Source organism: Mustela nivalis (assembly GCF_964662115.1).
Source record: "Mustela nivalis genome assembly, chromosome: 15".
In the NCBI taxonomy this organism is placed as follows: Eukaryota; Metazoa; Chordata; class Mammalia; order Carnivora; family Mustelidae; genus Mustela; species Mustela nivalis.
In genome coordinates, this window is record NC_139034.1 from 24,851,929 (window position 1) to 24,875,468 (window position 23,540).

The 23,540-nt window shown below is 46.0% G+C and overlaps 1 long non-coding RNA gene across 4 annotated transcripts in view; it reads right to left on the reverse strand.

Annotated features, from left to right (window-relative positions):
• LOC309848632 overlaps positions 1 to 23,540 on the reverse strand; it is a 248,598-nt gene that overhangs the window by 41,554 nt on the left and 183,504 nt on the right. For all 4 annotated transcript variants that reach the window (XR_014303175.1, XR_014303176.1, XR_014303177.1 and 1 more), the window contains exon 2: positions 11,528 to 11,686. This is a non-coding gene — a long non-coding RNA (uncharacterized lncRNA). The remainder of the gene's footprint in view (positions 1 to 11,527; positions 11,687 to 23,540) is intronic.

Below are 23,540 nucleotides of genomic sequence, written 5' to 3' on the forward strand. Positions count from 1 at the left end.
AAAAAAATACAGCACAGAGAAGACAGATAGGGTGACAGCACAAGAGAACCCAAGCCATAGAAGACTATTAAACCCTGCAGGATGGATGCACGGACGTACAGAGAGATAGGTAAATGGACAGAGGGAGAGAGGAAGGTTAAGAAGAAAGAAAAAAGGGAGGAAAAAAACAAGACAGCAAGAAGGAAAGGAAGAAAGAATCTGAACTCATACCAAGGGCTGGCAAGAAGACAAAACAAATAGCAAATACAATTATTTGGCCTTAGGAAGCTAGAGCTTAAAAATCCTAACATAAATATGTTTTGTTCCTCTTTATTTCCACCCCCTCCAGACTTAGTAATACAAGCTGGATCTATGGGGATTTCAAATTACTTATCTCGTCTTCTTTAACATCATCCCCGAACCACTGGCTTTCCCTGAGGTTGGCTATCAGTGCAGAGAAAAGATGATCAGGTTTTAAAAATCCAGTGAGGTTTACCACAACAGACATGAACACGACAAGAGGGAAAATGAGAAAAAGTATCATCCCAGCCCCCAGTTAAATTTCCTTTCCACTTAAGTGAAACTACAATTGCGTAACCATTACTACTGTAGAAATATTGGTGTGTCTGACGGTGATTCTTTCCCACGTAAGATTTTTGAGCTCTAGATGCACTTGACAATGCCAGCATGTTATTCACTGGCAGGCTCTAATGACTATAAAGAAGTGTAATAACTAATAAGGCTGACAGCAGAAATTCGACGAAGACCGTAAGACCATAAATACAACTTGCTGCATCAGCCGGCCTTGCCAGGAACACTACATTCTGCTTGGATTTTCATGCGCCAGCACCAGACTCATTACCATAATAACACTAGGAGCGTGGAGTGGAAAGAACACAAACTTTGGTGTCAGAAAGACTAATAAGGGATCCATCAGGTCCCACCTGTGGCCTTGGGTAAATTATTTAAAAGCTGGTGCCTCAGTCTCTTTATTTGAAAATAGATATTTATTTGAAAAATAGATATGACACTCATACTCCAGAGAATAATTTCACTTGCTGAAAGGATGGACAACATATAAAATACTGGGCATGTGGCAGCTAGTCAAGTACACAGCAGTTTTCTTACTACCCAGTGGACGACAACAGGACTTATGCAACCTAGAAAAAAACTGGCTTTTCAAGAGGACTGTCTTCATAGCCGTTCTGGAACTCTGTGATATAAAGTCTGCAAGGCCACACCTAGCGACCCTCTGCTTTGATTGTTCTCCAACGGTGACAATACACTGTCTTTAAGGCTACTGGCCAGAGTTAGGCATTTTTGTATTGCAACTGAGCTTACCAACAGAGACCCAAAGGGCCTCATTCACACCACCCTATAAGCCAGGAGTTGGGAAACATCCTGCTGGCCAAATCGATTCTTGTAAATAAAGTTTTATTGGAACAGAGTGGCACTCGTTCATTTACACAGCGCCTCTGGCTACTTTCTCCCTACGATATAGCCCAGTTGACTAGTGGTTACCCTAAGGCCCATAACATTTATTATCTGGCCCCTCACAGATAAAGTTGTGTGAAGCCCTGTTCTAAGCCCCCGAACTACAACCATGGTCATGTTTTTGAAATAACTTATTTGTGGAGCACTTTTTACAGCCCCAGCCCTGTGGTAAGCTTGGTGTCATTTACAGATCAAACGAACACCAATCCCTGAGAAAAGGTTCATGGCCCCAGAAAGAGATGAGTTTGTGAAGCAATCAAAGACTTGTGGCAAGTTATAAAGTGTCCAATTCCATAATATGGGCTGCAGATGGGACACCCAAACAGGAGCATCCAAGATACTCTGGAGTCTTGAGAAAAACATCGCAGGAGGATAGAAGCAGCATAAGTGGGTATGAAGCTTTCCAGGCAGGAGAGGAGGAGGAGAGTCATAAAAGCAAGAAGAAGTATGGCAACTGGTAAAGACTGGGCTTTACTACAGGACAGCCAGTGGGGACTTAGGGGGACTGATAAAAATGAAGCTGTGAGGGCACCTGGGTGGCTCAGTGGGTTAAAGCCTCTGCCTTCGGCTCAGGTCATGGTCTCAGAGTCCTGGGATCGAGCCCCACATCAGGTTCTCTGCTCTGTGGGGAGCTTGCTTCCTCCTCTCTCTCTCTGCCTGCCTCTCTGCCTACTTGTGATCTTTGTCTGTCAAATAAATAAATAAAATCTTAAAGAAAAAAAAAAAAGAAGCTGTGCCATCTGACTGTGGGAGCAGCTGGGAAAAGCTGGCTCTAAGAGGTTGGGCTTGACTCTAGGCAAGAGAGAGACATGGGTTTCCCTCTGCACATCAACTTTATGGTAAAAGTAGTCTTGGAAAGAGAGAAATTGGAGATAAGAACCCTGGTCAGAGCTTTTAGCTAGAATTCAAGCACGATATGATAACAGAATTGTTTGAGTAGACGTGGAATAGGGACAGATCTGCGAGACTTTTTAAACTAAAGCTTGGCTACTGGTCAATGTGACATGTAAAGAGTCAAAGAAGATTCCAGAATTTCCTACTGGGGAGCCTGGTAGAATGGTGGGTGCCACCAGAGGAGAGGGGAATCCAAGGTAGAAGGAAACATTTATGTTCCTTTTAAACAGATTCAATATTATAGGATTTTAAATGGTCAAAAATGGCAGTACCTGGTTGGCTCAGGCAGTTAAATGTCCAACTCTTGATTTCGGCTCAGGTCATGAACTCAAGGTCACGGGATGGGGCCCCACACCAGGCTCTACACTCAGCAGGGAGTCTGCTTGAGAATCTCTCTCTCTCCTTCTCCTTCTCCCTTTCCCTCTGCCCCTCCTCCCATTCACACTCTCTCTCTCTCAAATAAATAACTCTTTAAAAAACTGTCCAAAATGGTGAACTAGAAGATTCATTTGTTTTATGCAACCTCACATCTTGTATTCATGAAACTTGCAAGATTTGAGGCTGAAGCACACATGCGTTCCAGTCATTCATTCCTTTGACAAATGCTAATTGAACACTTGCTAGAAACTGATGACTGAGGTAGGATCTGGAGATACTAAGATGAACACATACGGCCCTGCTTTTAATGTAGACCATAAATTTGGTGACAAAGATTTTACTAATAGTGGATACAAACTTGAAAAAAATAATTCCAACTGAGTGGGATAAGAATTAAATCGAAAAGGAATTCATGGTACGGTAGGGTGGGGGTGGGGGGCGGGTAAGCAACCCAAGATCACAAAGCAATAAGCAATTCAAATTATAAATATCAAGAATGCAGGAGAATGAAGAGAAATTTCTCACTCTTGAAACTATGGAAACGGGATACCTCCTAAACAAAGAGAATACGACTCAGGTTAGAATGGATAAAGGGTGAGGATCAAGAAAAATGATATGAAAGGCAAGTGGCAATCAGGAAAATGCAAACCAAATCCCAAGAATCACAGATTGCTTCTATTGGTCTATTCATTTAGATCCTAATCCCTTCATATCTGAAAGTAAGTGACTTTCCCTCTAATGTTATAAATCTTTGATTATAAGAAACAAATTCACTTTACAATAATTAGCTTTAGATAAATCAAGTGCATTTTTTCCATTGAGAAAAGATGTGTAGGCGGGGAGTGTTTCATTGCTGGATCGTGTGGCTTCCCTTGTTGTCTACAAGACACTTAGAAGGTATTTTAGAAACTTGGGTATGTGGGTACCCAATGTCTCATTGACACACTGGGCACAACTACCTTTTATTGTGTGAGGGTGAGGAATGCTGGGCACCCGGCAATGTGTGCAACAGCCCTACATCGGGGAGCACTGTGTGATGCATTCTGCTTGACTATCTGGGACTGGACACTCATGTAGGTGAAAACCCTATGTAGAATTAACTGAACCTAGTACCTAGTTGCATTATATATATAAATAATTTGGGGGGCACTATTTTGGTACTTACAGAATTTCTCCAGAATATTAGTACATTGAAAGCAAAAAGAAAAACAGAATTGTCATGTTTTGCTTGGAATTTTACCAAGCATCATCTACAATTTTGGACATTCACTTAGAAAATTGTGTCACCAACAGCATTGTCACTTGTGGTATTAGGCATTGTGTTAGCAAGACAAAACCACTGCTATCAGTGTGCATTTTCAGCTAGCCCCCTCAGAATTACTCCAATTGCATAGTTTTAAGTCCCGCATTGGGCTCTCTGCTCGCCCGGGAGCCTGCTTCCTGCCTCCCCAACCCCCCCCCCCCGCCTGCCTCTCTGCCTACTTGTGATCTCTGTCTGTCGAATAAGTAAATAAATAATCTTAAAAAAAAAAAAAGGTAATAGGCTTCCCCTCAACTAGCCATTTAGTGGCAAAATCAGAGAGATCATTTTACTGAGCTCCTCCATAAATCAGGCTCTGTACTAGTCACTTTCAATACCTTTCAATCATTTATTCCAAAAATATAAAATATGCACTTAATGTCCACCCTCTCTTTGCACTGAGCAGGGGCCGATGTTGCCAAGCTTCCCTCTAGGGAAGGCAGATCAAAAAAATCCATGATTATAAATGCATAAATAGATGAAATGTTGGTGGGACAGAAAAGAAAGGGTCTAAGTCAGCTTGCTTGAAGAATGGAGGTGACACCAGACATGAATCTCGAATGATGGTAGGGAAGTCAGCCAGGAGCACAAGATGTGCAAAAGCATTTCTGGCAGAGGGAACCCTGGAGGAGAGTCAGAGTGCGCTGACGCTCCCGCAGAACAGGAAGGACTCTGGTTCGGTGTCAACCTAGGGCAAGAATACAGCAGTGGAGAGGGCTGGGGTCGGAGAGAATGGAGGGACACAGTTCATGGTGAGCATGTCTTCCCAGCTCCAGGACCTGAACTTGCCCTTGAAGTTCATGCAGAGAATGATAAGGCTTGTACAGAGATGTGTGACACCAGGAAATTCACTGTGACCATAGTATAACATTTAAAATGGAATGTACTGCAGTCATCCACACAAGAAATGACGAGAAACTGGATTAAGAGTGGCCTTGAGTGGAGAGGATGGAGCAGAGTACAAGGAGACAGGAGAAGCAGAATTAGCAGGATTTGGTGACTGATGGAATTTTCCAGACTGAGGGAGTTCAGGAAGCCTTGCAGGGGCTCTGGGTGGCAGGTGTGGAAAATGGAGAATGATGAAACCCTCCACTGAAATGAGCCGTAGGAGGAGGGGGATAGCTGGGTCTGGATGAGAAGGGAGAGAAAGGATGAGTTCAGCCCGGGACATGCTGGGACAAAGACTGCATGGGCATTAGGTCTGAAATCCAGGAGACAGGTCTGCACTAGTGACATTAGAGATAGCAATCTGGGAAGCAACAGCAACTAGATCACCTAGTTTAATCCCCACCCCCCATCCAGTTATAGCCTCATTTCACAGACAAGAAAACAGAAAGGTGCCTGGTCATATAGTCAGAGAGCTAAGATTTGCCCCATGATCGGGCTGACTCCAAAGCCCATCCTTTCTCCTCCAGACCATATTGTCTTCTAGATCAGGAGCCTTGCAACTGCCAGCAAACCATTTTTCTATTACTCCAACTGGTTCTTCTCTATACATAAGATGGTCGATACAATCTACCAGAACGGTTGCACAAAGAAACACATCCTTCTGGAAATCACTAGAAATGACTCCCAGATTTCCCAAGAAATCTAACTTCAGAAACAAGGTGATAAATATGGTACCAAAACAGCAGGACCATGGCCTTCCCAAGGCCACTCTGGAACCCACAGAGAAGCGTCTATTACTACAGTCTCCGAGTTCATGTTACTGACCCACGGCTCGAGACAGCAAGTGGCAAAGGAGGACCCCAGCGCTCTCACATCAGGCCTCCAGGATTCAGAGAGTACCCTCATAGCTCAAAAACAAAAACCAAAACACCTTGTCTAAGGGGTCCAATCCACTTCAGAAAATGAATTGCTGTATTAATTTGTTATCTAACTAGATTTGCTTCAAAGGTATCAGATCAAAGAATAACACGACCGTGCATCTCCTGAGTTTCACATCAGGGAAAGGAGGGAGGAGGGGGGAAGGTGGGAGCGATGATAGGAAGCTGCTTGAAGTCACAGATGGGCTTGATGAGAACAGGGAAGCAAGCAGCCGGCAGCCCTCTGCTCTCTGCTTGCTGCACACAGATCTCCCCAGGTGCTGGGCACAGAGTCGGGCTGGCTCCACGAACGGCCCTCACCTCAAGGCAGTGCAAGATTGATGGTGCCAGAAGAGCCTAATCCCTCTCATATGCCAAGGCGAGGGAGCTAACACGTGATTAAAAACAACTTCCCATCATCATGACAAGGCACTCTGCATTGTAAGCTCAAACTGTGGCCTGGCCCTCTCCCCACCTTCTACCCACATTGTAGATTTACAAAGAGCTCTTGTAAGAATTCCCCTCTGGGCTCCAACCCATCCAGGTTTAAGCCAACCATAAGCATCTTGGAAGCCACGAGACCCACATCCTTGATGAACTCTCAGCCAACCCATGACACCAGCCAGAGCTTCTAGAGAAACGCACAGCTTCATGCTGACTCTGAGACGGCCAAGCCCTTCCAAGACTGACCAAATGGTCTAGACAGCAAGGCATCTCTCTGTCTAGACAGGCTAGTCAGTTGATGAAAATCAACGCATGTGAGGACGGCTGTGCTGTCGCCTGGTGCCATGGCCATCATCCCGTTCCCACATTCTTTGGCTCTGGATGTGCAAACAGACCGGACGAGGCACGGCTGCTTCTTTGGCTATTCACAGACACCATTCCCACCGGCCCCCACAGTCCTGGATAGTCTAGATGCTGAGATGGCTGGTTAAGCAAGAGTTAAGTGTGCAGGGATAGTCTAAGAGTTCTTCCCTTCTTCTTCACCTTCATTTGTACCAGGTGCTACCACAGCCCCCTCCTGGGTCCTTCCTTGCAACAGCTATCACCCACTCACTGGTCTAAAAGAGAGAGGTATGGCCCATGACGTGACTGAAGGAGCAAGGTCTGTGGTCCAGACAGTTTAAACCATGACTGGGGTGGATGCAGACAAAGAACCCTCTGTCCAGCCCTTCCCAGAGACAGCAAACTGAAGCCTGCAGACTCAATGATAAAATTGGGGTATCATCAGTCACCCTCCCTGTCCTGCTGACTTCTCATGAATGACAAGAGGCTACATGAAAGCGAATATAGATTAACACAGCCAAAACAGAACACATGGCATTATTACTAAGAGCTCACAAGGTCTCAATACTACATAACCCACCAAAACAGAGTGAAGATGTTTAAGACCCCTTTTTTGACCCCTCTGTGCATCAGAATCTTGGCTTAAAGAGTCAGCACCCCCCAGGGAGTCTATAACTGAAGACCTCACTTCATTGACAATAAGACATAGTTCGGAGTGACAGGCTCATGCTCTGTAGTGAGAACTATGTAGTATTTTATTAGAGAGTCTAAGACAGCAAAACTTGATCCTAAATTTTCTGTCCCTAAGAAACTAGTGGAGAGCCTTACACAGTATGACCAAGTACAGTTCTCACCCATACCTGTTTCTTATTTCTCTACATCTGAGAAGTCCCTGCTCCAAGACATCTGCTTGTTTGAATAATTACAAAGAGATCTTGTTTTGCATCTGTGCAGTTGCCCAAAGCCAGGTGCCTAAAAACCAACTACCAATAACAAGCTCCACTTCCCTCCGCTGTGCGCGGCTGCGGGTGAGCCGACTCTGACCCAGGAACAGCCACGTTCCTGCCTCCTGCCCATCCATCGCTTCTTCTTTCCACAAACACCCATGGAGTGCCCACAATACGCCGAGTGCCGCTGGGGATAAAATGGTGTGAAAAAAGTCACGTGAGGGCCTTCCTTTCTAGGGGCTTCTTCTCTATACCTGGTGCGCTGATGAGAATGGGCTCTTTCTAGGAGTGCAAGGGCCATGAGGTGTGCCGTAAACCCCTCAGACAGAGAGAGCCTCTTCCTGTCGGTGTCTGAGCCCAACAGGGATTTCTCCTGATAGAAATCTGGTTACCATAACAATGGCGACATCGCCCCCAGAAGTGGCAGTAAGGGGAGCAGCTCGGGATGTTCCTGTTTGATCACTTCAGAGGACGCCACTTCCAGCAGCTTCTATGACCTAACTCCATGGTAAGTCTCCTAATGACACCAAAGCTCCCTTTGAGCGCTTACTGAGTGCCAGGCAATGTGCTAAGAACTTCCTGTTTAATCTGCTTAATGGCTATTATCATCAGCTTTGCACCAATGAGGAAGATCAAGTCACAAATCCAAGCTCATGGGTGGCGATCGGCAGAACCCGCCGATCAACCCTAAACTGCCTCTAAACACGACTCACGGATGGAAGAAGCCGGGTACCGCACCTATCATGCTTATAGGAAGACGATTTTTTTCTGGTTTTGGTCCCTCTCTGGCTGGGAATAGAATTATTGACTGCCTTCCGAGAAAATCCAGTCTGGTCTCTGTGATGCGGAAAAAGAGTCAAGTGTTATGTGAGCCGCGTGGGGCCCAAGGGGGTGAAATGAACAAGCGTGACAGCAGCATTCTGTTTTAAATGTCAGCAATGTTCTAGGTGCTGAGAAAGACCCTAATTATTGTCAGGACATGCAGTTTCCCTCTTCGCTCCCGGCACTCGGAGCCGGCTGCGGGCGCTACCGGGCTCCTCCTGCCGCTTCAGCGGAGCCCACGGCCTTGACGGTGTGGTGACATCCACTTTCAGCGGTCACCCGGACTCTGACAGAAACCACCACCGTACCGGTCCCCACTGCGTTCCCTGATGCCCAAGCCAGGGACCAGGGCACTGTGCCTACTCCACCTCCCAGGAGAGACCTTGGGTTTTGAACACATTAAAAGATAAACTGAGGGGCACCTGGGTGGCTCAGTGGGTTAAGCCTCTGCCTTTGGCTCAGGTCATGCATGATCTCAGGGTTCTGGGATCGAGCTCCGAGCAGAGAGCCTGCTTCCTCCTCTCTGTCTCTGCCTGCCTCTCTGCTTACTTGGGATCACTCTCTCTCTGTCAAATAAATAAATAAAATATTTTTTAAAAAATAAAAATAAAAGATAAATGGAAGCATATTGCCAATGTTTAAGAGTTTCTTTGAGCAAAATTCTATTCCTACGAGACCACACCAAACCAGAAGTGGCGAGGAGTGTTCCAGAGACAGGAGCTCAGGCCGAGGCGTTTCTAGAGAAAAGGTGGAAGCAAAGTAAGGAAGTCATTGACCGGCTACAGCTTAGAACCTGGTTGGCTGTTTGTGGGTGGCTGTCCTTGATGTGTTGATGGCGTGACCTCCCGGCACTTACAGGCTGAGGTTCTGGTTTGCTTACAGAGGCCCCTGTGGCCTCAAAGCCTCAGTGTGACCGCCTCCTTGTTTAATTAATTTAATGAACAAAAGACCACCCCCATGAGTACTGTGGTTTTCTTAGTGACTTTGCACAGAGCCAGAGCCACCCTGCTCAGAGCTAGGGGTTGAGGGGTGGGGGTGTCTCAGGTTTCTTGCTTCCTACAACCAACGCTGGGAGGGGGAATCTCAGATTCCTTCATTGGTCAGTTAGAGGTTGGAGAGAAAAACAGGTTCTTTGTCAAAGGCTCATTGGAAAAGGCATGAAGAGATGAGTTAGAATCTGGGACTGTGCCCAGGTGGAGGTCTTGCCTGGAATTCCTAATACATTCCTTCTGTGATTAAAATAATATAGGGAACTGGGGTGGCTTGTTGCTTCTCCGTGTGGAGTCAACTTGGCTCACGCTGTGGGACCATTGAAAATCTGACCTCAAGTGGTGCCAGTTTCAAAATCTTTTCATTCTGGGTATGTTTCCATTCCACACAACAAGCCCATGGCTGTTCCCTAAACCCTTCTCCAAGCAGAGAGTAACTCAGTAGACAGAGCCTGTTGCCAGAAGTGATGCAAGCGGTCCAGCTATCCAGTGTCTTGTTCCTCCGGCCCCGCCCGGCAGCCCTGTCTGGAGGCCAGCTCCCTGGTCCACTTTCAGGTCGACCTCCTCACCTCCCCAAGCCACAGGCCTCCCTTTGTGGTCTGAAGAAGGTGTTTCCAGGTGACTGGATGCATAGGGCATTTTCTCCTTCCAACAGCAGGAGAGGAGCCCTGCCCTGCTTCCCCCACTATGCCGTGAGTCATCAGCACACGGGATGACAAAGCTTTTGGCAAAGATGGGGGTGGGGGGGAAGAGCAGAAACTAAGATTTGCCTCCCCAAAGTTTGTTTGCAACTTCCCTTGACCTCCATATTCTTTCCAAAAAACATGGGGTCAAATGCAAAAAAAAAATTAAAAAAGCCTGCCAGGTTTTCCTTGAGGAAGCTGGTTTTCCAAGATGGAGACAAGAGGAACCAAACCTATGTAAAATTCTTTGAGAGCTCTGATCAGCCCAGTCTTTGCTTCCAGAATGACCTATCCAAGCTCTGAGGCACCTGGAGCGGTGAGAATCTGCCCTGAGAGCTTCTGGAGAGAGCGGGGAATTCGATGCGGAATATGCTGTCGCTGTCACCTGCACAGAACCATCAGGAAGCCGAATAGCACAGTACCCCCACCTTCCACTCCCAGCCCTAGTTGCTTCGCCCTGCCTTTCCTCTGGTTCACGGAGGACATCCTACTTTATCTGTGGCTCCAAGCAGATGAAAAAGCAATTGTAAAACGCCCACAGAGGAGCAGCCAGTTGTCATGATCTCCGAGAGGAAGGAAATAACATGGTGTTTTATTTTTAAGTAGCCCAAGAGATTTCAATGATTGCATTAAAATTTTAATCACAAACTCCTTAAGTTGGGAAGGAAAAAAAAGAAAAAACCCACAAAGGACTCATTGTATAAGAGAGTTTCACCATTTGGAGTTCTTTTATAAATTTGTGTCAGATCACAATTTGCTGTCTGGGAAATGTAAATTAGTTATTAATGAGCCAAAATTCTAACATCAAAGCCTGTGCATCCACATGCCAGAGAGAAACAAAGAGCTTTCACAGTAATATCAACTGCTCCGTGCGCTGGCCTGAATGCGGCATTCATTTTGATGCGCTTTGCTGCCTCGTGAAGGATCTCACTTTTCCCAAGCGTAATCTGGACCCTGAGCATCACCTGCACCTGAGCTCCGCGAGGCTGTCAGCATTTCAGGCTACAAATAGCGTGCATGTGCAGAAAGGGGGCTTTGCACCAAGCAGAGCGGACGCCCCCTCGCTTCCTGGCTCCGTCAGCTGAAGATTTTCAAAGCTCGTTTGGTGTTTGCAGTCTGACCTTCCCCCGGCGGAACGGGGAACTCAGATCTGTTTCAGAAGTCTTCACATATCCAGGTGTGCCCTCTTACCTGCAGGGATATGTTCCCAGACACACACACCCCCACCCCCGACCCAGGGGATGCCTGAAATCGCAAATAGGATCGAACCCTGTAGGTCCTATGTCCTTTCCAGGACGAAGAGACCTACGGACAACGTTCAATTTATAAATTAGGCACAGTAAGAGATTAGCAGCAGCTATAATGAAATGGAACGACTGTAACAATATTCCAATATGAAATGAGGTCTGTGGATGCCGTCTCTCACAGTCTCGTACTGTGCTGCACTCACCCTTCTGGGATGATGCGAGAGGCTCAAAGGCCCGTGGGATGGGACGAAGAGCGGGGAGCGGCACCCGCACAGGGGCTCGGCAGTAGGCTGCTCCTGATCTTCTGCCGGTTTCTCAGAAGGAGGATCTCCTGCTTCCCAACTGGGCTTGATGGCAACCACCTGAAACCCCAGAAAGCGAAACCTCAAATAAACGGGGGGGAGGGGTAGTGTCATTTGCTTCAGAGGCTCAACCCTTCCTATTTTGATGGAGATCATGGGTCTAGCTAAGACACGCACATGCAGAATGAGAAGAGGGCCGCTGTTTTGGTGCCTGCGGAAAATAACCGTCCTAAGGAATCTACCACTAGTCCTGTAGGCCTTCGGGAGTATTCATTTCTTTACTCTTTCAGCAGGGGCTGCTGGGGCTGTGGCTGGGTGGCACTCTGTCCCACACAGTGCAAGTGTAAGGGGGAGAAAAGCAGACGGAGCGCTGCCTGCGGTGAGCTCGCTGCCGGGACAGGGGACGGGCCATAAGGAAGCACTCAGATCACTCTAGTGCAGGGGCTGAGTGTTAGGAAGGAAAGCCCCAGCAGTGAGGACCAAAACAAGGTTTCTGGCCTGGTTAGGGGGCTGGGCATGGCCTCCTGGAGGAAGCGACATTTCAGACTGAGAGCCAAAGGAAGAGAGAAGGTCAACCAGGTGTGGAGAAGACAGGGAAGAGGTCGAGGTGGGTGGCATCCGCCAAGATGCAGGAGTGGAGAATGGACGCGGCAATGCCCTGCCCACCTCCCTGCCCAAGAGTCCTCCTCCCCACAGAGCAGGCCCCCCTGACTCCCACCTGCAGGCTTGGCCTGGGTCTGGATCCACAGCTGTGTGGAGCCAGGAGACTTTGGGAGCTGCCTCAGTTCCCGAGTCTGGGTGACACAACACCAAGTCACGCTAGCTGCTACACTCTTGCTCTTCCTGTCCCATGTGTGATACCAGCTCCTGGATCCCAGATCTGCCTAGAAGGTGCCTCGGTGAGCCGCTGTCCTGTGGGCAGCCCTCCCGCCTGTGGCTGATGGCTACCTGGATGGATTTCCTTCTGTTGCCTGTGCTATTTCCCTGCTGTTGGGTTTTTTCCTGTCTTTGTATCCCCTCACCTTGTAGGTCACTCCTGATCGGCCCAGGGCCTCTGTGGACTCCACCTGCCTCCCATGACCCTGGTTTCTCAGTACAGTGTCCACCCAGCAGGCTAGCAATCCTCCCCACACTGACCCACTCCAGTGGGCCGTCCATATTTCCAGGTCCTGGCCTAAAACCCCCCTCCTTGCATGATGCCTCATTTCTCTGAAGGAGAGATTTGAAGAATGGAACGTGAAGGAGAGGCAGAGAAAAGAACAAAGTGTGCGTGATCAGCGCAGGAAGAGAGCAACAGAAGTCTCAGAGCCTGGGAGCGAGGCCCTGGCTTGGTGACACTGTCATGCAGGCAGACTTGAGGACCTCTGGCCCACAGGATCTGGGTGCCCGCTTCATGCTTTGTCTCCCACTCCCCTAATCCCCCTCTGGACCCCTTGCCCAGAACTCTACACTCCAGTGTTGAATGTTTTTCACATCCTCCAGCAGATTAGTTGGAAGACCTTCACAACTCCTATTTTCTGTGCTTAGAATATGTAAGTGCCCCCCTCCCTTACTTGTCAGCCTACCAGTGGCCTTCAGCCTGAGCAGCCCTCTATCCTCCAAGTCTATCCCAGGTAGACCTCCGAGTTGGGTGCCTTTCCATGCATCCCGTATCTCCCTGAACTTCCTGTCTTGGGGTTCCCATCATACTGCATCTTAACTGTATGTCTTTTTGTCTCCTCTGCTAGACTTCCAACTCCATGAGATCTGCAACTGCTTTTTTATTTCAACTTTGTATCAGTTGACCTCCTGCCTGCTTATTGGGTGATCCAACACACAACAGAAGCCCTGTGAGTACTTCTTACACAGGTAGGTTGATGAAGAACCACACAACCATCTCCTCCTCCACCACTGTCCGAGGAGGGAAGCAACATTCTCTTCCTTAGACCATGGCCGTGGAGGAGAACCATCTACTGTGGTCACATAGGCACCCTCTCCTCTAAAAATACTGGGAGAACATGGCGTCCTCACTCCGTGCTTAAGGGCATTCGAACTCCTTCCTACATCAAGCAGAACCCAGAGTGCCTCCCAGCAGGCGGACAGAGGACAGGCACTTCACGTCATTAGGACTGCCTCCTTCCCTCTTCACACGCAGGCCCTCCTTAGGCTGGTGCTTTCCCTGAGCAATCTGAGCCCCACAGCCATAAGGAAAATAAAGTGCTTTCCAGATACATTCCTGGAGAAGGAGGCTGAGAGACCCCTACACGGCCTCCTAGTGTGTCTGTTTCCAGAAGTATTGCCATTCCTTGCACACTCCGCCACAAGAAATTCTCTGGGGTGGCCACTCCTCCTCCCACTCTCAATTCAAGTACTGCATGCAAGTCTCCCTAAAGGCTCTTTCCATCATGTCCATCATCTCATTTATAAGCTTCCCAAAGTGTGATTCACAGAATAGGTGAGAACGTGAAGAAACAGTTCCATGGTCCCATAAATTTGGGAAATGGTGCATGGGCTGTTCCCCTTGGAGATTTCATATCACAGGATGCTCTGAGAGGCAAACCGCAGTCACAGACTCTGCCTAGGATTTAAGGTCCAGACGGCAGAGTTGGTTCAATCCCTGACTCATCTCCCTATAGCACATACCTACGCAGCAATGGAAAACAAAGTATACACTGAGAAAACAAAGAAGGCATAGGTCAGCATAAAAACAAAATAAGCCTTCAATGAACCAGAAATGGAGTGAAAACATGGAACAATGAGCAGGGCTGAAGTGGCAGCCTGCTGGTTCAGAGAATTCCTCTCCTTTGGAACAGAGAGGAATAAAATTATTTTGTATGAGCGGGGGAACTCGGTGCCCTGCTCATCAAAGGTCTAGTAACATCCTGCAGACAGGTGTGTGCAGAACACACCTGGGGACATGTTGCTTCTGCCCTGTCCACTCCACTCTTCCTCCTATCACTGGACTCAAGGTGTTGAGATACCAAGAACTTGTCAGTCTCCAGCATACACATCATTTGGTGGCACCAAATGTTAACATTAGCCTTCTCAAACTTTTTAAAAAACAAAACAAAACAACAACAACAAAAACAAAAACAAGCAAACAAACAAAAAACCCCAACTCTATGACAAGATTCCTATGAGTGATTTCTTTCTCTCCCTCTTTCCCCCCCTCTTTTCTCCTCTCTCTCCTCCCTCCCCTTCTCTCCTCCTGTCTCTGTCTCTCCTTCTCCCCGCTACCACCATCAGCTTTTCTTAGGAGACCTCCTCCTCACCTTCCACTCACCTACCTCCTGACTTCCTTTGTCCTCACTGACTTCCAGACTGCTGTCCCCACAACCCAATGGCCATACACAACCATGCGTTCTCAGACCTCATCCTCTGTAATCCTCCCTGCTTTTCAACAGAAGGCCCCTTCTGATGTACCTGGCAAGTTCTTGGCTTCTTCAGGACTGCATCTTTGCCTTTCATCTACTTCTCTAAGTTCCCCAGCTCTATATTTGATCTCTTCCCATCTCTGAAATGGAAGTGTTTCCAGTAGCCCTGCCTTCAGCCCTCGTCTCCCTGATCTTCTTATTCTCATATCTGTCCCTCAACCTGACCTCTGCATGGACATGTCCCTCACTACTAACTCACCAGCTTCATCACCCCTCACATTTCCAAACACCTACGAGTCTTGAGAACCTTGTGATTTAAATGCTGATCCAGAAATGGTGGGTCAGGTTTGCTGTGTGTCTGTTGTTGGTTGTGTGGGTCATGATGTGTTATGGTGGTAGAAGCACCAGCTCGGATGACTGAACAACAGCTTCCCATTCTGTTTTCACTTATTGACTTGATTTTCTGTCCAGCTAGCTCATGACTGCTGTTGGACCCAACAAAGCTGCCTGCTCCAGCCATGAGTCCTACTTCATTACTGACTTCTTGTAGAGTAAGTCATTTCAACACACTAAAAATCTCATATACCAAACATACCTATACCAAAATGCAGGCATATTACTAAGCTGAATGGTTTGTTTGTTTGTTTGTTTTGATATTCTGAAAATAATTTTCAGATGCATTTATTTTTACATTTTAAGGCATTTTTTTATTATGGTGGATAGCTGAAATTTTTCATTTTCATCTGCTTCTCAATTTTCTCCTCTCATATTTGTAAATATTGTTTAATCTTTTAAAGGAGTTTTGGTAAATATTTACATATTTGTGCATGTATGTGTAAAACCCTAATTCCTTGGTATAAATTCATATAGATATGAACATATATATATGAATTGACTTCACTGCAGATTTTAACTCTGTAAGTGAAAGTTGCTTACTCTAACAGTCGTTAGAAGGCAGAAAAAGACACCGAGTGAAATAAATTGACTTATGACAGCCACACTATAAATCTGCCCTGTCTGAAACTTACTTCATCTTCTCCGTTTGTGTTCTTTATGCCCACCCTGCCCAACCCACCTCGCCAAAATATCTTGAGACCATTTCTTTCTTTTCATTACTTCTCAGTTTCTGCCATTTTACCACTATTTTTCCCAGTGACCTAAACTCCATCTTCACTATCTTACACTTCTCCTTTCCATTTGCCTGCTCACCCCAAAACTCAAATTCCTCAAAATCAGTTATGAAGCCCTTTGCATTTCTCCATCACGGAGCCTCTCATCACATGGAAATGATATTCAGATATCCTTCTGCCCCAGAGACAGGGGTCTGTGGTAGAAAATTATTCTCTTGGCAATAGAACTCCTTGAAGAACCCACATGTACCATAAAACATGAGTCCTCTGAAGAAGTATCTTGTCATAATAGATGGCATAAAAGATCCAGATACAAGGATAATATGTCCTGACTCTAGGCAAGGGGACCAGTACTAGGTGTTTCACCAAAAGAAAGATCTAGACTCAACCACTGTAAAGAAAACTATAACCCACTCATCAATCAGGGAGTGACCTGGCTGAAATGAGTAAGTGGAACTTTGAGTGGTTGATGGACAAAGCAATAAAAGCCATTAATTGGGACAATGGCACCCATCTTCACCTGCAGCCATCCAAAGAATCCGATTGTGACCAATGACTAAGGCTTGTTCTTTCCTAGACGCTGTTGCCTGGAATAGAAGCAGTTCAAATGGAATGAAATATTCTGCAGGTACACTCAGTCCCTTTTGTCTAAAGCTGCTCTGAGCCCCAAATTTGTGAGGTTTAGTGATGAAAAATATTAACCCTGGACTCAGATGTGGGTTCATTTCCAGCCTCTGGTATAGCCCGGCAAGGAACTACCGGGAAAATCCCTTCCTATCATCTACCACTGCTGCTGTTAGTATGAGTCATATTACAGTAGTAGTTGCTCAAATGTGTTGCATTTTTACCGTGTACTCAATAAAGAGTCTTCGCCTCCTCCTCTGTAAAGCTGGGCTAATGACATTTTCAGAGTGCCATAAGATACACTGAGTCTTATGTGTATATTGTCTGGCAAACAGCATTGGCCCAGTTGATGGTAGTCAGCATTTTTATTTTTGGAAGTCTTGTTATCTGCACAGGAGAATGTATCCTATGTAGCTACCAAGCCTCACTTCTTGAACAATAAATGAAGAAAGTGGTCTTCTTGCATATCATTCAGCTTCTTATCCAATAACCTCTGCAAATTCTGATAACACTAGTTTCTAGTCTTCTATCATTAAAGACTAGACCCTGGACTCTGGGACACAGAGATATAAGATGGCTTTGTGTTTGCCATCACAGATTCTTGAGTCAGGATGCCTGGGTTCATATTTTAAGTCTCCTCTTAGGGATGGTATGGCCGCCCTAAGCCTCAATGTCCTCATGTGTAGAATGTGTAGAGAACTCATTGAACTCATTGCCAGGAGCAAGGAAGAAAGGAAAGGCTGGATGGAAAAGAAGCAGCAGGTATAGATCACTTATTTAAAAGCTACTCCTATAAAAGGAAGGTGTCGTGAAGAGCTGTCACTAGAAAGGGAGCAAAGTCAAGTGAAGAACTGCCTTTGCTTTTTATAAAACAGAATAACCCTGATATATTTACAGGAAGAGATGATTAACTCTCATACAGGAGAGAGATTACAAATTCTGGAAAGGACGGTGATCATTGCAAGAATAATGTCCCAAAAGAGATCAAAGGGATTGGCCCTTGGATCTTTCAGTCTGTGGGTTACAAGCCAATATTTGGGGAATGGAATAGGATTGAGTGGAATGGAATGAAAATTATTGGAACCCATCCCATTTTAAGACTTGTTTCTTGTACGTGTGAGTGCGTGTGTATAGTAGACTACACTTTGAAGAGTTTTTTTGTTTTGTTTTGTTTTTACTGTGAATCATTGTCAAAACGTGTTTAAAGTATTGGCCATTGGTGGAGAAGTTAGATAGAAGTTGTCTGTGATAATCCATTAGCAATGGTGTGCATGGTGGCCCAGACCCTGCTACAACTCAGGGAGATGACCCATCCCCCCTTTCTTTCCTCCTGCCCCTCCCCTCTCTCTTCCTGCAATAAATATTTATTTAGCCATCTACCTACTACTAAATATTCACTTTTCTAGGGCCTGGGCATCGAGTTGACTTAGACACAGTCCTACCCTCACAGAACTTACAACAGCGTTTACTACCTAGGCAGAATGACCTCTGCGTGTCCCGGACCTCTTGTAGCACACGCCTGGACACTCCTAGTTCTCTGGCTCAGGTGATTCCAGCCAATCTGGTCCCAGCCTCAGCTCCTGCCCACATGTCCAAGACTCACCCACACACCCAGGCTGCTGCCCAACTAGTGAAGGATCTGCCCTCCCTATCCGCAAGAGAGCTGTGTCTCCAGGTACAAGGAGAAGCAGACTTCACTCACTGCAGGACACCAAAATCCCTAGGACATTCTCTCAGCTGTGTCCTGGCAGAGGCCCCCAAGGATGGGCCTTGTGGTCATGAACCCAAAGTCAACACACCGACCTGCATGTTTGGGCTCCTGCAATTGGCCATCCACCTAGATCAGGTTCTTGTTTTTCCAGTTTTCTTCCATTCCACAGGCAGCCCTTCCAAGGGTGCATTGTAACTCAGGCATTCAGACGGAGAGTCTTAAATGAGGCTTTTTGCACCGAGCTAATTAAAACAAGAGAAAGCTTTCTGCTGAAGATGATTTGTGATGGGGGAGGTTTGCAAAGCTTTCAGTCCTTCGGCATCACTGAATGAGACTGGAGAGCAGCTTGGAAAGAACCTGAGGAAACAGCTAGTTTGCAAAGCCCCGTTCCATAGATGGTCCAACTGAGGCTCGTGCCAATGGGGACATTGTAATAACCCATGGCACTGGAGGTACTCGAGAGGAGCTTGAGGACCGGTGCTCCCTGCCCCCCATGCCCGCTTCATCCAGAGAAGCTCTGTAAGCGTGATTCACGTGTCAGTTTTGGCACAAGATAGAGCCTGAAAAGAGGGTCTCCTTGCTGCAGGAGCAAAGAAGCAAATCAAAAAATATCACACTATGCTGGGATTTTTATGACATTAAATTAGATCCCATTTACATCAAGAGGAAAAAAAAAATACTGTAAGCAGTTGCTAAGCTCTGGTTAATCATACATGTGCCAGTTAGGGTGAAGTTTACTGATGTCTGTAAGTTGTCTCAAAATATATCTTAAAAATAAGACAAATTAGGGGCACCCAAGTGGCTCTGTTGGCTAAGCGTCCAACTCTTGATTTCAGCTCAGGTCACGATCTCAGGGACATGGGATCGAAACCAGTGCAGGGCTCCACACTCAGCAGGGAGTCTGCTTGGGATTCTCTCTCTCCCTCTTCCCATTGCTCCTCCCCCCACCTTACTCTCTCTCTCTCTCTCTTATTTTTTAAAATATAAAATATTTTATATTTTAAAATATATATACATATAAAATATAAAATATTTTTAAAAATAAGACAAATTAATGAATGGATGGGAGGATGGCTAGATAGGAAGATTCTCAACAAAGGGAATAGAGTAAACTGTGAATGGTGACGTCTAGGTGGTAGGTTTATGGGTTTCTCAGTAAATTCTTTCAACATTTCCATATGAAAGTTTTCATAATAAAATGTGTGGGGAGAATTGACACCAGATGCATATGTTCCAATAAATGTTTTCTTACCTCTTAAAAGCTGTTAAAAAAAAGAGAGAGAGAGAGAGAAAGGAAATTATGCCTGTACCACCTTCCCACATGGCCAATCTTGTTATCATATGGATAAAATGGAGATAAATGATGTGATCACTTCAGGAAAGTAAAATGCCACCTCAAATATTTTTTCTAGTCAATCATTTATTCATTGACTTTTAATGCCATAGCTATTTGAACTTCTAAAATCTGCTGGATCTAATTATAGCACCTAATATTTCTAAGTAAAAGTAAGTGCTTTCACACACACTGCTTGGTTTGAGCCTGACCACTCTATAAGATGGTCCCACAGCCAGATCTGAAAATAGAACCCATGTCTTCTGCTCCTGGATCCAGGGATGAGGAGAACAAGGGGAGGAAAGCATACATCCCCATAGGGCTCCTCTAAGGGTGCTCAGATTGAAAGAGACACAGTGGCAAGGCAGAAATCTGCACAGTGAAGGAATGGCGCAATTGCTTCCTAACTTTGAAAGTATTACTCAATCTTCTAAAGATGGACATTTTGCAGTGAAAAATTTCCTAATGTTATCATCACTAATGTTATCATCATTTATTCATTTCAAAATAAATTCTGTGTACATATTTAAGCCCAGAAGCTGTCGTGTGTGGGCACTTGGAATTCTGCAATGTGCCCACCGTAAACCTCCCAAGGCATGAATCATTGAGATGTCACGGACCTCTGTTTCTCCCTCGATAAAACAGGGGAAGCTAAATTTACAGGAAGACATAAATTCCCTTGAATTTCATAAGCAACATGCGGTTTTGTGGTCATTTAATTTCACAGTGACCTACGTGGAGTTCTGAGACTTCTAGGCTAACATAGTCTATACTGCAAGACTTGTGATAGAAACCACCCACCTATCCAAAATGGTGGTGAGCAAACGAAAGCACCGCTTTGCTTTTATCATATTATTCTCATGTTCAGTCAAGGTCATACTGGTGATTATAAAAGTCTCTAATTCTTTTTTTTTTTTTTTTATCAAAAATCAAAAGAAATCGTACTTAAGATGCAATTTATTCTACTGGCAAAATACTCCAACCCCTCAAGGGAAGATTGGAGAAAGGATGGATAACAACAACAACAAAAAAAAAGTTTTTTATGAGATAAAAATCTTGTCAAAACTGTTTTATTAATATTAAGAGGACAGAGAATCAGGGGAGCCTGGATGGCTCAGTAAGTTAAGCGTCCGACTCTTGGTTTGGGCTAAGGTCATGATCTCATGGGTCATGAGACTGAGCTGGAAGTGAGGTTCCATGCTCAGTAGGGGGTCTGCTCGAAGATTCTCACTCTGCCCCCAAATAAATAAATAAAGAAAAAAATAGAGAGAGAGAGAGAGAGAATCGAAGAAACTAAGTGATCTAAATTCATCCAACAAGCAAGAGGTGAGCCAGAAGTGAAGGCAGCATGTATTTGGGTGTAGAATGACCCAAAGGATGGGAACGCATGTTGATGCAGCTCCTAACTCATTCATCTGAGCTTCCCTTTTCTGATTAACAATTCGGCTGGGCACTGGCGTGAGGATCCGACACTTTGTTCATTCTCAGATTGCTTTGGTGGTAAGGACAGCCCTTCCAGTGTGGCTTACAGCTCCTCCAGCTTAGAACATAATTGCCAGTCCTCCCAAAGTCAGACACCTTGACAGAAGCGCCCCATTTCTTCTCAGCAAAAGCAGAGAACAGTTCATGTGTCAGCAGAGCAGCAGAATCTTTCATGTGAAAAGGAAGAAAATGCATTCTTCTGAGAAATTCTCCAGTGCAACAATGTAGAGTCTGGGAGCATAGGTGAACAGGTTTGGGGGGAACCCAGTTCAAATCCCAGCTTTCCACTGAGCTTGGGCAAGCGGCTTACCCCCTTACTTCCTATCTGGACCATAGGGATAAATTAATGCATATGAAATATACAGCTTAAATAGCCCACAGCAAAGGCTTCAAAGTTCTGGGGACTTGTCTCTTGAGTCTGGTATGGGGAAATCCTGTCCTGTCCAGTATGTTGAATAGCACCAGCCTACGTAATTTTCACTGAGCTCCCCTCCCAGGAACTCAAGGGCCAACACAATTTCTTTACCCCAGGCACCCTGGCTTCGTGCTGGCCATGCACCTCTCTGTACTCAAGGCTTTGGGAGGACTGAAGCACTATCTCTGTTCTCCTGTCACTTCAACCTCAGGCTCAGTGAGGGTTGCTTGACTTGGAGCCCTCACCCAGTTCAGATTCCAGTCCTCTGAGCCTCCTGTACCTCCCTTGCAATGGGCTCTGTTGGCTAATGCCTCCTGTGACCCCTTGACTTGTCATAGTGTTGCTGTCATTGCATACAGGTGGTTGGCCTGTGTCTACTCACTCACTCCGATTCACGATCTGACCTTCCAGCACTGCCATGTGGAGACGCTCCTGTGGTAGTCGCTGATCACAGATGTTGCCCGCTGGGTGGCAAGGAAGAGGGGCCCCCAGGGCAAGGGGGGTCAGGAGGATGCCCCAACTTTGGAACTCCACTGGTCAAGGACAGATGTGGCTTGGCCAGATACTGAGATCACCACACTTCCAGGACACTAACAGAAGAGAACCAGATCATGTGTGTGTCCGTTCACCATGGGGGACTGTACAGAGTCTATAATTCGGCATCTTTAAAGCAAAGATGGTGTGGTGTTACGGGTATGCCGGTTAGTCCAACCTTCACTCTAGGGTGGACCTAAAAAACAAGCCTCACTCCAAGGGTCGTCAGCTTGTTCCATCAGAACACTCCAAAGTGGCCCCCAAAGAGGGACCAGGATCCATGTCTTTCTTGGTCAGTAGCTGAGGCTTTGCTAACTAGCACCGTGAGTGTTATAAATGGATTTTTTAACCAGTTAAATAAAAGACTTCAAATAGCATGATAATTGTTTGAAATTGGTAACAAGTAAAGTTCAGGAATGTGGACTGATTAAAATATTTAAAACATTTAAAGACAGGGTTCCTGGGTAGTTCAGTCCGTTAAGCATCCCAGTCTAGATTTTGGCTCAGGCTGTGACATCGAGCCCCGCACTGGGCTCCAGGCTGGGGGTGGAGCCTGCTTCAGATTCTCTCTCTCTCCTCTGTCCCATCCTCCCCCTTCAAAAAACCAAAATGTAAAGAGACTTATCACTTTTGCCAGAATAGGGTATAAAATTCTAATGGGACCTATAGCCTTGGCCTGAGGCTATGCCCGAGGCCGTTCCATAAGCAGTCCTGGGTAAGCAGCCATGAACTCAGAGGCTTCTCCTTGTATGATGCAGGTTGAGAGTCACAGAATCCTGCCTCTGGGATCGGGGAAAATTGCCTGATGGCGGGCTGGAACTTCATCACGTGCACAGGACAGCTCACACCCCACTTCTGCATTGGTTTGCTAATAAATACTTCATGAATAAGGGGCTGCATACGTGGCAACGGGGCCAGGACTAGACACCAGTGAGGCATTCGAGGCAGGTGTGTGATTTAAAAGGAAGCCAAATATGTTAATAAAAATAATTTTAAAAAATAAAATAAAAGGGAGCCCAAACCCGTATTTTAATGCAATAATTTTTTTTAAATCGATGATAGACAAAATATCAATTTTTTAGCAAAGACAGGCTGTTGATGTTTGTTTTACAACCCGGCAGTATTGTGCAATGGGAACAGTTGTTTGCAATCAGCCCCCGGTTCTGGGCCTGCACCTGGGCCCCCCCACTGTGTGGTTTATGGGGGTTGACAATAACATGCAAACAGATTGCACAACCCCAGCAGGCTTGATATACAGTCATTTTTTTTCCTTTTATTTTCTTTATTCTTGAATTTGAGTCAGCTATCCTTTTACAAGCACCCATATTTCTT